Here is a 12,878-nt window from a genome sequence, read left to right on the forward strand (position 1 = left end):
TGCCCAGGGGTATCTCCATTCTTGTCCCGCCGCGGGCGAGCCTTAGAAACCTCCAATGTACTAGCTACAAATACCCCGGGTAACAATATTCCTAAATAACAGGTTCCCTGCCAATCCTTGGGTAACCAGGGAAATGCTAAACTACCACAAACAAAATAAACAGACCCCCCTACATACAGAGGCCTGTTTTCTCCAGTCAAATTTACAATGTTCTTACAACCTTCAAAATCTCCCATTGGCCGAGTGCCGTTTCTTTGTACACAAAAGGGGACCGAGTCAGGGCTATGATTTATAGAATAAGAAGGAGGTACGGCGTCCTTATTGCCTATCAGAGCCATTTTAAAGGAAATTAGAGTTTGAAAAGGAAGGGATAGTTTATCAGACGGCCTAATAGAAGCGACATTAGGTTTACTTCTATTTGCAAAAAGCGAGCATCCCAGGGGAGTTAATTCACGTTTCTCGAAATCATTCAGATTAGTTCCATCAAAGTTCCCTGAGATGCTATCATTCCATCGGCCAAAGAATAGTGCTCTAAGAGAGGCATAGCAAGTAGTCGTTAAAGGTAAAGGATGTATATACCATCCCAGTCCCTTGTTCCCATGTTGCGGTAAATGAGTACAAATCCAACAATTACTCTTATTAAAAATGGCATGAGTTGCATTCATTACTATCATTAGAGTGTTATTATGATACTTTTGTCTATGTTGGGAGTCTCTAGGGGACAGAGTGTGAAGGTGTACAGAGGTAGTCAAAACAGTTGGTACAATCTCGGTCGGTAGTAAAGGTTTCAGAGGATAGATTTCTTCAAAATACCAAAGTCCTACAGCAGCAGTTGCAAAAATAACAATTATCATTATCAAAACACAGCAGTACGTTTTCGGGGCCGAGGCACATTGTTCATTGTCCAAGTTGGTCACCCCCTTATTCACAAGTCCAGTGCGGGGAGCAGCAGTGGAGGTGGCAGGCATTGTAGTTCCTCAATCGACGACCCCAATGTTCGTTGCTGGCGACGCTAAGGTCGCGCGATTTCTTAGTCCTTCCCAACCCTAGCCAGCAGAATCCCTTTTGTTCAACAGAACTTTCTTATACAAAAGAAAACTTCCAATCACTTCCTTTTTCTAGGTGAAAAATAGAACTACGGCACGGAAAAACCCGTGCCGTAGTTCTATTTCCTTCGTAGAAGGTTGTACCTGGTGGTACCCAAGATTGTCTGATCTGGAAATAAGGTGTCGTCACTTCCTGAGGGAAGCGACGTGTCGGAGGCGACGGAAGTCGCAGAGCTTGAAACAGTGTTTTCCGGAAGTGATTTTTCAAGAGAGTGCGGAGACGAAATGGACTGTTCCCCAAGCTCCTTGGGCTCAGAGAAATTCTCCAACGCACTCACAGCGCTGTTTGCTACTCCAAGATCAGTGACTGTAGCATCAGCGAGGGGTTCTGCTTCTGTAACGTGTGGCGTCGGGTGAGGAAGTTTCTTGACATGCGTCGCGTGGATCCAGTGCTTCTTTCCAGCCACCCGCACTGCTGTCCTGGTGACCAGCAACACCTGGTAGGGTCCCCGCCAGCGAGGCACGGGACAGGAAGACCTCTCGTAGGCCTTCACTAGGACCCAACTTCCAGGCTGTATATCGTGTCCTGGGCCCGTGAACCGTACAGGTAAAGCTGAGTGCACCTGGTGATAAATGAAATACAGGTTTTTAGTTAACTGGTTACAGTAGTCTACAAGCAATACATTTTCCACCTCTCTCAGGGCTTTAGGTTTTGGGAGACCCCAAATGTTAGCAGGTCATCCCATCACTACCTCAAATGGAGAAAGCCCAGTCTTAATCTGAGGTGTGGTACGCATAGCTAATAATACAATAGGTAAGGCATCTGGCCATTTCAGTTTGGTATCGGCACATGTTTTCGCAAGCTTATTCTTTAAGATACCATTGTGTCTTTCCACCAACCCAGCACTTTGAGGATGTCTAGCTGAGTGAAATCGTTTTTCAATACGTAAGGCTGTGCATATCTGCAAAATTACTGCTGCAATAAAATGGGGACCATTATCCGACCAAATTACCTTCGGGAGCCCAAATCGAGGAAAGAATTATTTTACCATAATCTTTGCAGTGGTCATGGCGGTAGCATCTTTAACGGGGAAAGCCTCGACCCATTTACTGAAGGCACAAATAATTACAAGAACATATTTCAGATTATTACATCTTTGCATCTCAATAAAATCAAAGTGAATGACCTCGAAGGGAACAGAAGGGGGCCCAAAGCTTCCCCTTGGAGTTACTGTCCCCTTACCCACATTGTGCTGTAATCAGATCATAAAGTTCTGGACATGCCTCTTCGCAGTCTCCAGAATCTTGTTATTCACCCAAACTTGTTCTAACATTTTCGTGATCTGCTGGGCACACACATGTGTAGGACCGTGTGCCATCGTAACCATTGCCAATACATATGAATCAGGGAGCAACCATTTTCCTTCGGATGTATCCACCCAACACCCTTCATCATCCAGTTTCCCCATTCCTTCAGCCCACCTTTTAGATTCTTCTACTGTGGCATCAGTTTGAATATCTCGCATAGACCCAATACCTTCATCCATTATATAAGCATCTCTTGTTTCCCTCAAGGCATACATGTCCGTGCTAAGGTCTGTGGCCTTTTGTCTGGCTATCAAGTCCGCAAAAGCGTTCCCTTTGCCCACATCATCTATGACCTTACGATGTGCTGCACATTTCATGATCGCTAACTGTTTAGGGAGTGAGAGTGCCGAGAGTAATTGCACTATCAAGCGGCCATGCTGGATCTTGGTCCCATGTGAGGTCAGGAACCCTCTTTCTGACCAGAGCCTTCCAAAGTTGTGAGCCACCCCAAATGCGTACTGGCTATCAGTATATATATTTACTATACGCCCTTGGGAGGGTTCACAAGCTCGGGTCAACGCTATAATCTTTGCGGCCTGCACGGAGTTATGCAAAATTCTTTTAGTTTCAACAACTTTACTCAATGTAGTAACTGCATAAGCAGCTGTAGATGTACCATCTGAAAGTTTGAAGCAGGAGCCATCACAAAACAGCTCCCCTTCTGCATTATCCAAAGGAGTATCTATGAGATCTATCCTGCCCTTCGTTTCTTGTTCAGTGGTATACAGGCAGTCATGTAATTCTTCGTCACCGCAAACAGTGTTTTGCGGGAAAGGTAAGAGTTCAGCCGGATTAAGAACACAACACCTCTTAATTTGGATGTGAGGGGCAAACAGAATTAATTCATACCTTGTTAACCGCGCAGAGGTAAGGTGTTGCGTTTGGGTTTTATTCAATAGGATATCTACAGAGTGAGGTACCATCAAAATCAAATCATGGCCTAGAACCATTCCCTCATTCTGTTTTACAGACGCGGCAGCAGCAGCGACAGCTCGCAAACATCTTGGCAAAGCGCATGCGACAGGATCAAGGGCGGAGGAGTAGTAGCCGCACGGCCTATTCTTCCCTCCGTGTTCCTGTGTTAACACAGCCAAAGCACATCCATCACATTCATGCAAAAACAACAAAAAGGCCTTGTCATAATTTGGAGTACCCAGAACCGGTGCAGAGCATAACGCGGTTTTGAGAAGCTCAAATGATCGTTGATGTTCCGATTTCCATGGCAGTGGCAGAGAAATGCCCTTCTTCGTCAAAGCCAACATCGGTTTTATCACTAGCGAAAAGTTTGGGATCCACAACCTACAGTAAGAAGCCATACCTATTAAGGCTCTGACTTCCTTCTGTGTATTTGGAACAGACATGCCAGAAATGTTTTTTATTCTTTCAGGTGTCAATCTTCTCCCCTCCTTTGACAGGAGGTAGCCTAAATAGGCGACCTCCTGACAACAATATTGAAATTTTTTAAGCGAAGCTTTATGACCATTTTTGGCTAAATGAACAAGCAACAGTACAGTGCCTTCTTTACAAGCACTCTCAGAGTCTGCAGCCAAAAGCAAATCATCAACATATTGAAGCAGCGTACAGGTAGGTGGCAATTCAAGGGTGTCGAGCTGCTCTTTCAAAGCTCTACTATAAATGCTAGGACTTTCAGTATACCCTTGAGGTGCCCTGGTAAATGTAAATGAGCGTCCCCCCAAGGTGAACGCAAACAGACATCTACTTTCCTTATGTATAAGAATGCTAAAGAAAGCGTTTTTTAAATCCACAACGCTGAAGTGCGTAGCCGTAGCAGGGATCATTGTCAATATCGTCGTCACATCAGGCACAATTGGAAATTGTGGGGTGACGACTCTGTTAATAGCACGAAGATCAATTATGAACCGGTATGGAATTGCATTGTCGCCTTTCTTATATACAGGCAAGATGGGACTGTTACACAAACTACCTGTAATCTCCTCAAATCACCCCACGATGCACAAAATCGGAGACAATGCATTTCAAAGCACGCTCGGCCTCAACTGATATTTTATACTGCGGAATGCGTGGTAGTTTCACTCCATATTTCAAAACTATTTTAACGGGCTCAATCTGTAATACCCCGACATCATTGTCGTCTACCGCCCATAAACGTTCCGGGACAATGCTAAACTCAGGAGGTAAAGGTCAAATCAGGAACTGAGAATTAGGAAGTTGCTGTGGTGAAACCGTCAGCCGTACTCCATCAGAAGAACAATGAATTACTGCATTCAATTTCTTTAACAAATTCAACCCCAGCAAATTCTCTCCACAGTTTGAAGTGAGAAGAAAAGGGCAATGGTCCGTAAAGGGACCCAAAGAAACAGACACCGGTGCAGAAACCGGACAGACAGTTGGTATATCAGAAAACCCTACGGAAACATTTGTTTGCCCTGACAGTGGAATGTTTGGAACCCGAGAATGATCAATGGAGCACTTCTGCGCTCCAGTGTCTATCAAAAACTGGTGTTTCCTATTCCCTACTAATAATTCAACCTAGGGGCCTTTCTGATTGACGGGAATAGGTGAAGGTTCCAAACCCTGCTTCGGGCAATCCTAATGAAATAGAGCCTCGTCAGAAGGAAGCTCTTCAGAAAGGTAGGCAGCAGAAGGGTGATCAAATATATTCCTCGAGTCCACACTTGAGGTCTGATTTTCCCATGAAAAAGGTTGCTGAGGATCTTGTAAAAACTGACCTCTATCAGGGCCCCCTGCTCCAGGGCGGCCCCTAGGTCGTCTACCCATACTCCCAAACGCACTGTTTGACCTTTGTCGGAGGACGGGACACCGTGCTCGCCAATGACCTTCCTGGCGGCAATAAGCACATTGATTAATATTCACAGGACCCAAAGGAGCATTTCCTTTTGGGACATACTGACCTCTGGTCTGTGTCGTGCCTCCTCTGGGGTTTCTAACAATTTGCTGCAATAATACTTTGGTTTTCAAATCTCCTTTCCTCTTTTCAATTTTGTCCTTCTCATTGTTAACACGGTTCTCATAATACTGAGCCATGTGCAAAACCTCAGATTGAGATTTTGCCTGCCAAGCGCTCTCAGAGGACATAATCTGTGACTGGATGTCAGGCAACAATCCACGTACATATTTGTCCACGAACAACCTTTTCCCAGACTCTGTACCTAAATCCTGTCCACTGAAGTCAGAAAATACCTGCTTGAATCTGTTAAAAAATTCGTGGCGCCTTCAGTTTTCCCTTGAACACAGGCCGTAAGCTTGTCCCAAATAATTATTTTCTCTGGAATTATAGTTTTTAATTTTGCGACAATTCTATCAGGCAAAGTAAGTATTACCTGTGGTGGTTTCTCACCAGCTGGTCTTTCCCCATCAATCCTAATCATATTAGCCCACGTATCTCCCAACCCTGGCACATCGTCTACTGTCCGAACCTGTTTCCATACATCTACGGGTAGGAGTACAGGAAATAGCAAGTCAATATCACTCAAGGTGAACACAGAAGACTGCAAGACGGACTCTATTTCTTTGTAAAACCCCGTCGGGTTTTTCCTGATATCGGGAACTGATTGTCTAATAGTGTTCACTTCCTGTCGTGAAAACGGCACTTGAACGAATTGTGATACATAATGTGCAGGGATATCCACAGCGGGGGCACCAGTCCCAGCGTTGGCGGGGATCTTAACTTTTGGGACAAAGGTCGGAGGAACCTCTCTCATAGGCAACTGAGATATAGGTACCTCCGGCCGCTTACTAAGCAACAGAGCCAGGTCGAGTGCTAAGGCAGCTGAAGAAGTGTCGGGCGAAAAAGCCCTTTTACAGATCCCCAATAATTCTATGGGGCAACTAACCTTCTTTCTTACACATTCTTCTTGCAGGTACTGTACCATTACCTGAATTACCTTTCTTTGCATTTCTACTGTATACTGACTATAAGTGTCATATACTTCATCTGGCGGAATCGATGAATCTGAGATCCATCGAATCACATCTTTGGTACAAATTCGTATTTCCTCAGGTGCCGATCTACGGCACGGAAGGAACCGTTTCTGTACATATATTCTATCGTCTTCGTCGTCCTCATCTCGTGATTTTTCAAAGTCTTTCCTAAATTCAAACAATTTTTCAACATGCCCATATACTTTCTGCTCTGTGTCCCTCGAAAGTGCCAAAGCATTCAGATCTCTCACTCCTTGTGGAAGATCCGAATTTTGTAATCTACCCCACATCACACATAAATGAGTCCCCAAACCTTTGATAAAAACATTTTTCTCGGGAAAACTATTCAAATTAGATAATGTGGAAAAAACATTAACTTGATCACCTTTCTCCATACAATGCTTAGCCCATGCAAACAATTCCTGTTTCTTATCTGCAGAAACAGTATTACTAGTGATGATCTTTGATCCTGCACCTGGATCAACTTCAGTCAATACGGGGCCACTCGGGAGCAGAGGTGTAGGTAAATTTAATAAAGGTGCAACTATCGGTGCAGAAGGAAGGGGCGGTGCGATAGGTGGAGGAACAATAACTATGGCACTAGGAACAATAGGTTGTACAGGGGGAACAGGAATGACAGCAGGAGTAACAGCAGGAATGGGCAGAGTGCCCAAAATAGGAACATAGGGAGGTGGCGCTGGGGCATCAGGCCTGCGTTCGTTTAACAATTTCTCAATAAATTCTTCAGAAACATGGAAATCTCTAGAGGGGTAAATTTTCTGGATTCCAAGCGAAAAAGCCCTATCCATATTTTTAACTGATTCTGAATGTTTTTCTTTATCATATAACAACGCTTTTTCGGTGTTTGTTTTATGACGGCGTGCATGTTTGTCCCTACTTTTAAGCTGCTGTAATGCTTTTTTCCAATTCTGTAAAACATCAAAGGCTGCAGGTCTAGCCTTCTTTTTTTAGCAAGATTGATTCTAGGTATTCAATACGGGGGATCTCAAAACTACCATTGATTGGCCACTGAAATTCAGAGGCATGTCTGGTCTGTCTGTGCCAAATATCATTAAATACTATACTACCAATGCCATACTTACAGTACATAGTACATGCCGGCGACCCCTCCTGTGGTGCATGGCGGCTAAATTCCAAAGATTGTCGATCGCTGAGGAACAGAGCCCTAAAGCAGCTAGACAATTTCCCAGGCATTTCACAAAAATTTGGTGTTACCTGGTCAATAATTGTGTCTGTAGATACAATACGCCAAATTCAAATTGTCAGGGTTAAATTAAGAGCCGGGTCACGACTGCACCTGACCAAACCTAAGGAGGACCGTACGGTTTATCAAAGAACTTACCTAACGAATTTTACCTTGTGTTTGGTGGTTTCGACAAATCTGCCCGCCTCAAAAATGGATCCTCGTCAAGATGCCGTGTCAGACCACACGACTATCGTCCAAGCATCGGATCGTGCAGTGCTGCCGAGGTATTGCGTCTCGTTTGGTCGGGCCCGCAGAATCACACCGTCCGATCCCGGTTCGATAGTCTGCGTTAACCTTCAATGATCCGGCATCAATCTTGAGGGTCCCTATATGGGCGCCAACTGTGAAAACAAAGAAATTGATATGAGGCTGGGAAGCCCAAAGGAAACACACCAACACAGGTTACAAAGGACATACAAAGTGCTTTATTTAAAAGCTACAACAGTTACCAAAAAGTCAATTGACAAACGGATAGCTATTCGGCTCTCAGAGTAACGTAACGAACTTCAACGAAGGTTCGATGCATTAGTAGAGAGACCGTACATTGGAATATTTGGGCTTTTTATACTCTTTATCCAGCCCTGGCCAACCCCCTCGCGGGTTAACCATTCTTGGGACCAGGCCTATGGTTCCTTGCCAGGTCAATGCTATAATTTATGCATTTTGATCAGTTTCGCTGATATAGTTGTACATTTACACATAGGTCAGGGATAGGACAAGGTCTCAGTTCGCGACCCCGACAAGTGGCCTGCAGGCATATTATTTATTCATGTGTGCGGAGGTCAGAACGGCCAGAATCTCACTCAGAATGTCATTCGGCCTCCATTTTGATGTTCAGGGTGACTTCCACATTACAAGAGAACCTAAAATGGTGGCTAAATCCAAGATGGCGACTTACACAGTTTTTCGTTAAGGTCAAGACCTTGCCGCGGAGTCTATTTCCATGATATTTTAGACAACTTGGCGTAGGCCAACACACATTCAAATATTTGTGAGTTGTATTTATTATAATATGCTTACTGTTGATTATTTGTGATTGGATATATTTTTTTCATGACGTGATTAACTGGAGCAGATATTCCTTTTCAATTTCTGTGATAAAAGAAAAGATCATGTTAGTGTAGGTAGTTAATAAAAACGTATTATATAGAATAATAGACATCTCTGCTTTATTTAGACCCTCATATTTAGTACTTTACAAACCAGTGTACTGTGCAATTTGCTCAGTTTCTGTGTTTATTGCTTAAATCATTGGGTCTGTGGAAAATTCATGTTGGATTGAAAAAACCCTTTTTTTGTTATGGTACAGTACATTTTATTTCTTTGTTTTTAGTGTTTACTTGTTGTTTCTGGCTAATTTTCTATTTGTTGGTTGTTGCAGATTTTTAGATACCTGTTGTTGAATTGTAACTGATTATAGTTTTTTATTTATATTATTAACTTGCTAATTTACCTGTTGAGTTGTTGCAGATTCTTGGGGCAGTTAGATACATGCTGGTGTATTCTAACTGTTTATATCTTCTTCTAATTTAGTGGTGTTGATTTATCTGTTTCGTTGTTGCAGAATTTTGGTGCAGTTAGATACCTGTTGGCATATTCTTACTGTTTATTTTTTCTTATAATTTAGTGGTGTTGATTTATCTGTTTGGTTGTTGCAGAATTTTGGGGCAGTTAGATACTTGTTGGCATATTGTAACTTTTTATAGTTTTCTAATTGAAGTTTTATTAATGTTTATGAACAGATTAGTTATTAAATTTTGGTTTTAAAAATATTAAATAAGCGTTTATAAGATTTGCTGGTAATCTTTGCTTAAAAGTAATGGTATTATCATTACATTCGAACCATCCACAATTCTTTTGTATGTAGGCAGTGTAGTGACCTGCAATGGTTGTGGCTCCTGCATGGTAGATTATACCTATTGTTGTGAAGGTTTTCTTACCAAGTGATACTTGACCATGTGTGCACCCACTCAGCTTGCAGTTGTTTTTGGTACCATCTGAATTGTAACATAAAAGCATTAGTATTACGTATTTACTATGTGTTTGTATTTGTAAGGTGGAGCGATTATCTGAATTGCAGGTAGTACATAATCTGCCATGCTTTGCATTTTGCACAAGTTGCTGAAATGAAACGGATTCACAGTTAGGTATGGATACATACACAAAACGTTCATTAGGGATTTGTTCCTGTGCCATATTGTTGCACAGAGTGCATGTATGTTTCCATATGTATGAAATCTGGAAGATTTCATTTATAGGTATATTTTTGTTTTCCAGTACTAATAGTAAGTGCATTAGAAATTCTTGTGGATCTTCTTGTGAATTATAGTGAATTTCACCATTCCAGCACAGTAGTCCAGTTCTTGTCTTATTCCACAAGCTCTATATGTGTTGTCAGGATTGTTGGTTGCATTTCTATGAAGGACTAACATTTGCAAACACAATTGGTCTGTATTGTGTAAGTAAATGTTGTCAATAATTGGTTGCAATTGAAATAGAATATTTATTGCTACATTTGCATAGCAATTTACACCACTTAAATTTGAAAATTTGAATGGACCAGATAGTTGTGTGTGCAAGTCATTTCTTCGGAGTGTGTGTTGCTTCTTTGAAGAAGTACCTGAGTTACTTTGAGTAGTACATTCTTCTTTGGTTGTAGTAATTGATGAAGTATTAGCTTCTTTTATTCTTTTTGGAGGATTTGCAGTGAGATCATGTTGCATTTCTGTTTGAAGTAATTTTCATTTACAATGTTTTGCTTTTTGTGGAACAGGATAGGTTTTTAGATGGGGGTGTACAGTGAACATAGTCTATTGTATTCTAAAATACAAGGAATATCAGTGTTTACTTTACTTGCATCAAAGTTGATTAGAAATAGACCGTCAAGTGGATGTAAGCGTTACAGTGCTACATAGCTCATGCCTTCTTTAAAGACTGTGTTCCCAATATGTATCAATGCTTTATCTAGGGTAAGACCTTGGGATTTGTGAATGGTGACTGCGTATGCTAGAGTTAGAGAACATTGCTCTCTGCGTGCACACATGCCTTTGAAAAAAAGTAATCGAGTTGTTGAGCGTCCTATTCTTTTTACCTTTGATAGTTTGTCGAAGAGAATATTGACAAACTGAATTTTGCTGTCACGTGGGTATGTTTGAAAGCCAACAACTGTACCAAGTGCTCCATTAACTAGTCCTTGCTCCACGTCAAGGTTATGTTTAAGCATTACTCTACACTTTAAAGATGATTTTAATTTTTTTCCAAATCAGCTGTGTTGGAGATAGAGTATTCTAAGGTATTTAGTCTTGTTGTGGCTTGTTGACACATGGGTAGTGTCATACCATGTACGTCCAGTTTGCTGTGGAGCAAATTTCAATTATTGGTTGCATTTCTTTTTTCAACATTGTTTCATTGAACTTGGAACAGCTTGCAAGAGTTTGCATCAAGGACATACAAGTGACATTTTTGTGTGCTAATTGTTCCATGACATCAGTAGTGAGTTATGGCCATAAAGTGCATGGATGTGCCGGGTTTTTTAATATTGCTTGTGCTTCTTGAGATACACCGACTCTAATACTTTTTAAAATGGTGGCTTAGGTGAGGTCTGCAGACTGGCGCATGTTTTCTGTTAATTCTCTGTATTGGAAATGATGCCAAAGGTTAACATTTCCTATGCTGCCAACAGTTTTACGGCAGAATTTGTGTCCTAAGGTTTTAAAAATAGGTTCACCTTTCACTAGTGTCAATTGAATGAGATCTCCGAAAACAATAATGTGTTTTCCTCCAAAGAGCTCTTCGTAATTTGTTTTGAGTACTTCTTGAAATCTGAGGTGAATCAAAGCCAACATTAGATTGGAGACCATGCTTACCTCATCTATTAGCAGCATTTTCATGTGTTTTAACACTCTGCGTAATTCCATTGCAGCTTCTGTAGAAAGTTTGTAATATTCTAATTTGTTTTGGTGTTCTCCTGGAAGGAGTAGTAATCGGTGTAAAGTGACACCGCTTTTGTTGTAGGCAGCTAAACCTGTGGGGGCAGTTACAACAGCTGATAGGTTGTTGTTTGTCAATTGTTGAAGGAACTTGCTGATGATTTTGATTAAGAATGTTTTGCCTGAACCAGCTTCACCACTGACATATAGGAGTATAGGTTTGTAATTTTGGCAGGTACATTCTTTATTTTCATGTTGTACAGCATGTGCAATTTCTTTTGTTACTTCTTGAAAAATGCTATGCTGCTCTTTGTTTAGTTTTGATTGCAGTACAGTTAAGTCTTCTGTATCTTCTTCATAGTGACACATGGTGTTTTCTACTTATGTCATAGCTAATTCTGCCTCATTTGCTATCAGTGGCTGTCCCAGTGGTTCTTGGCTTCCTGTTACAGAAGGTTGACTACTGTCGGGAGTGTCCTTATCTAGTTGGGCCTGGAGTTCTTCTTCGTGTTGCTGTTCATTGTGCAACAATGTTTTGTACTGTGTAAAGTTTACATCGGTTATAGTGCTTTCATTTGCTTTGAAAGCGTCTTCATAAGAGTCATAGATACCTAGTATCTCTTCTTCTTTTCTCCATGGTTTAAAAGGTTGTAGCAGGGACATGTAATATAGTTCTTTATGTTGAGGAGTGTTTAATGACAATTTCATATGGTTAATTAAGCTTCTTTTGGTAAGTTTCACTAAGCTGCCTTCGCAATTTGTCACTCTGTATCTACCTTTATTTTCATCAGGTTTTATATTATTTTTGTATGTGAAGTTTTGGGCTATGTGGTATAGACACATGGTTTCCAAAGTGGTACCTCTGTTTGGGTAGTATGTGTCCAGTAAATTGTTTTTCTAAATGTCTTGGCTGTTGGGATCCTTTTTGGCTATTCTTTCTATGTCGTCGTATGATTTGAGAACTCTTTCTCTAGATTTAGCAGGACCAAGACTTAGCCATACTATATTTCATATTTTCTATATAAAGCAGTACCGGTTAAACGATCTGCAGCTTCATAGTAGCCACATTCTCTATGGGAGAGCATTTTTATGCCTAAGCTGTACAATTCTGAGACAGTGTTTTGTCCGATGATAGGTCATTTCAGATGTCTTGCAGCTCTGTTTTTCTGCTTTGGTTAAGTAGGCTATAACATACCATGCAACTGCAGTGGAATTGTCTGCAATGTACTGCACATCTATGTTTGCATTCCATAAGAGGGCAATGATTGCATTGTAATCATTGATATATTTTGCTTCTTCTGTTCTTTTTATGTAATATGTGTTCTTAGGTGATTTAACTTTAAC

At 41.3% G+C, this 12,878-nt stretch overlaps 1 protein-coding gene across 1 annotated transcript in view; it reads left to right on the forward strand.

Annotated features, from left to right (window-relative positions):
* The window catches only part of ARHGAP25 (Rho GTPase activating protein 25), a 624,418-nt gene that overhangs the window by 383,506 nt on the left and 228,034 nt on the right, over nucleotides 1–12,878 (forward strand). The gene's annotated exons all lie outside the window — the stretch shown is intronic.

The sequence above is a fragment of the Ambystoma mexicanum genome, chromosome 10 (genome assembly GCF_040938575.1).
Source record: "Ambystoma mexicanum isolate Mex_15411 chromosome 10, UKY_AmexF1_1, whole genome shotgun sequence".
In the NCBI taxonomy this organism is placed as follows: domain Eukaryota; kingdom Metazoa; phylum Chordata; class Amphibia; order Caudata; family Ambystomatidae; genus Ambystoma; species Ambystoma mexicanum.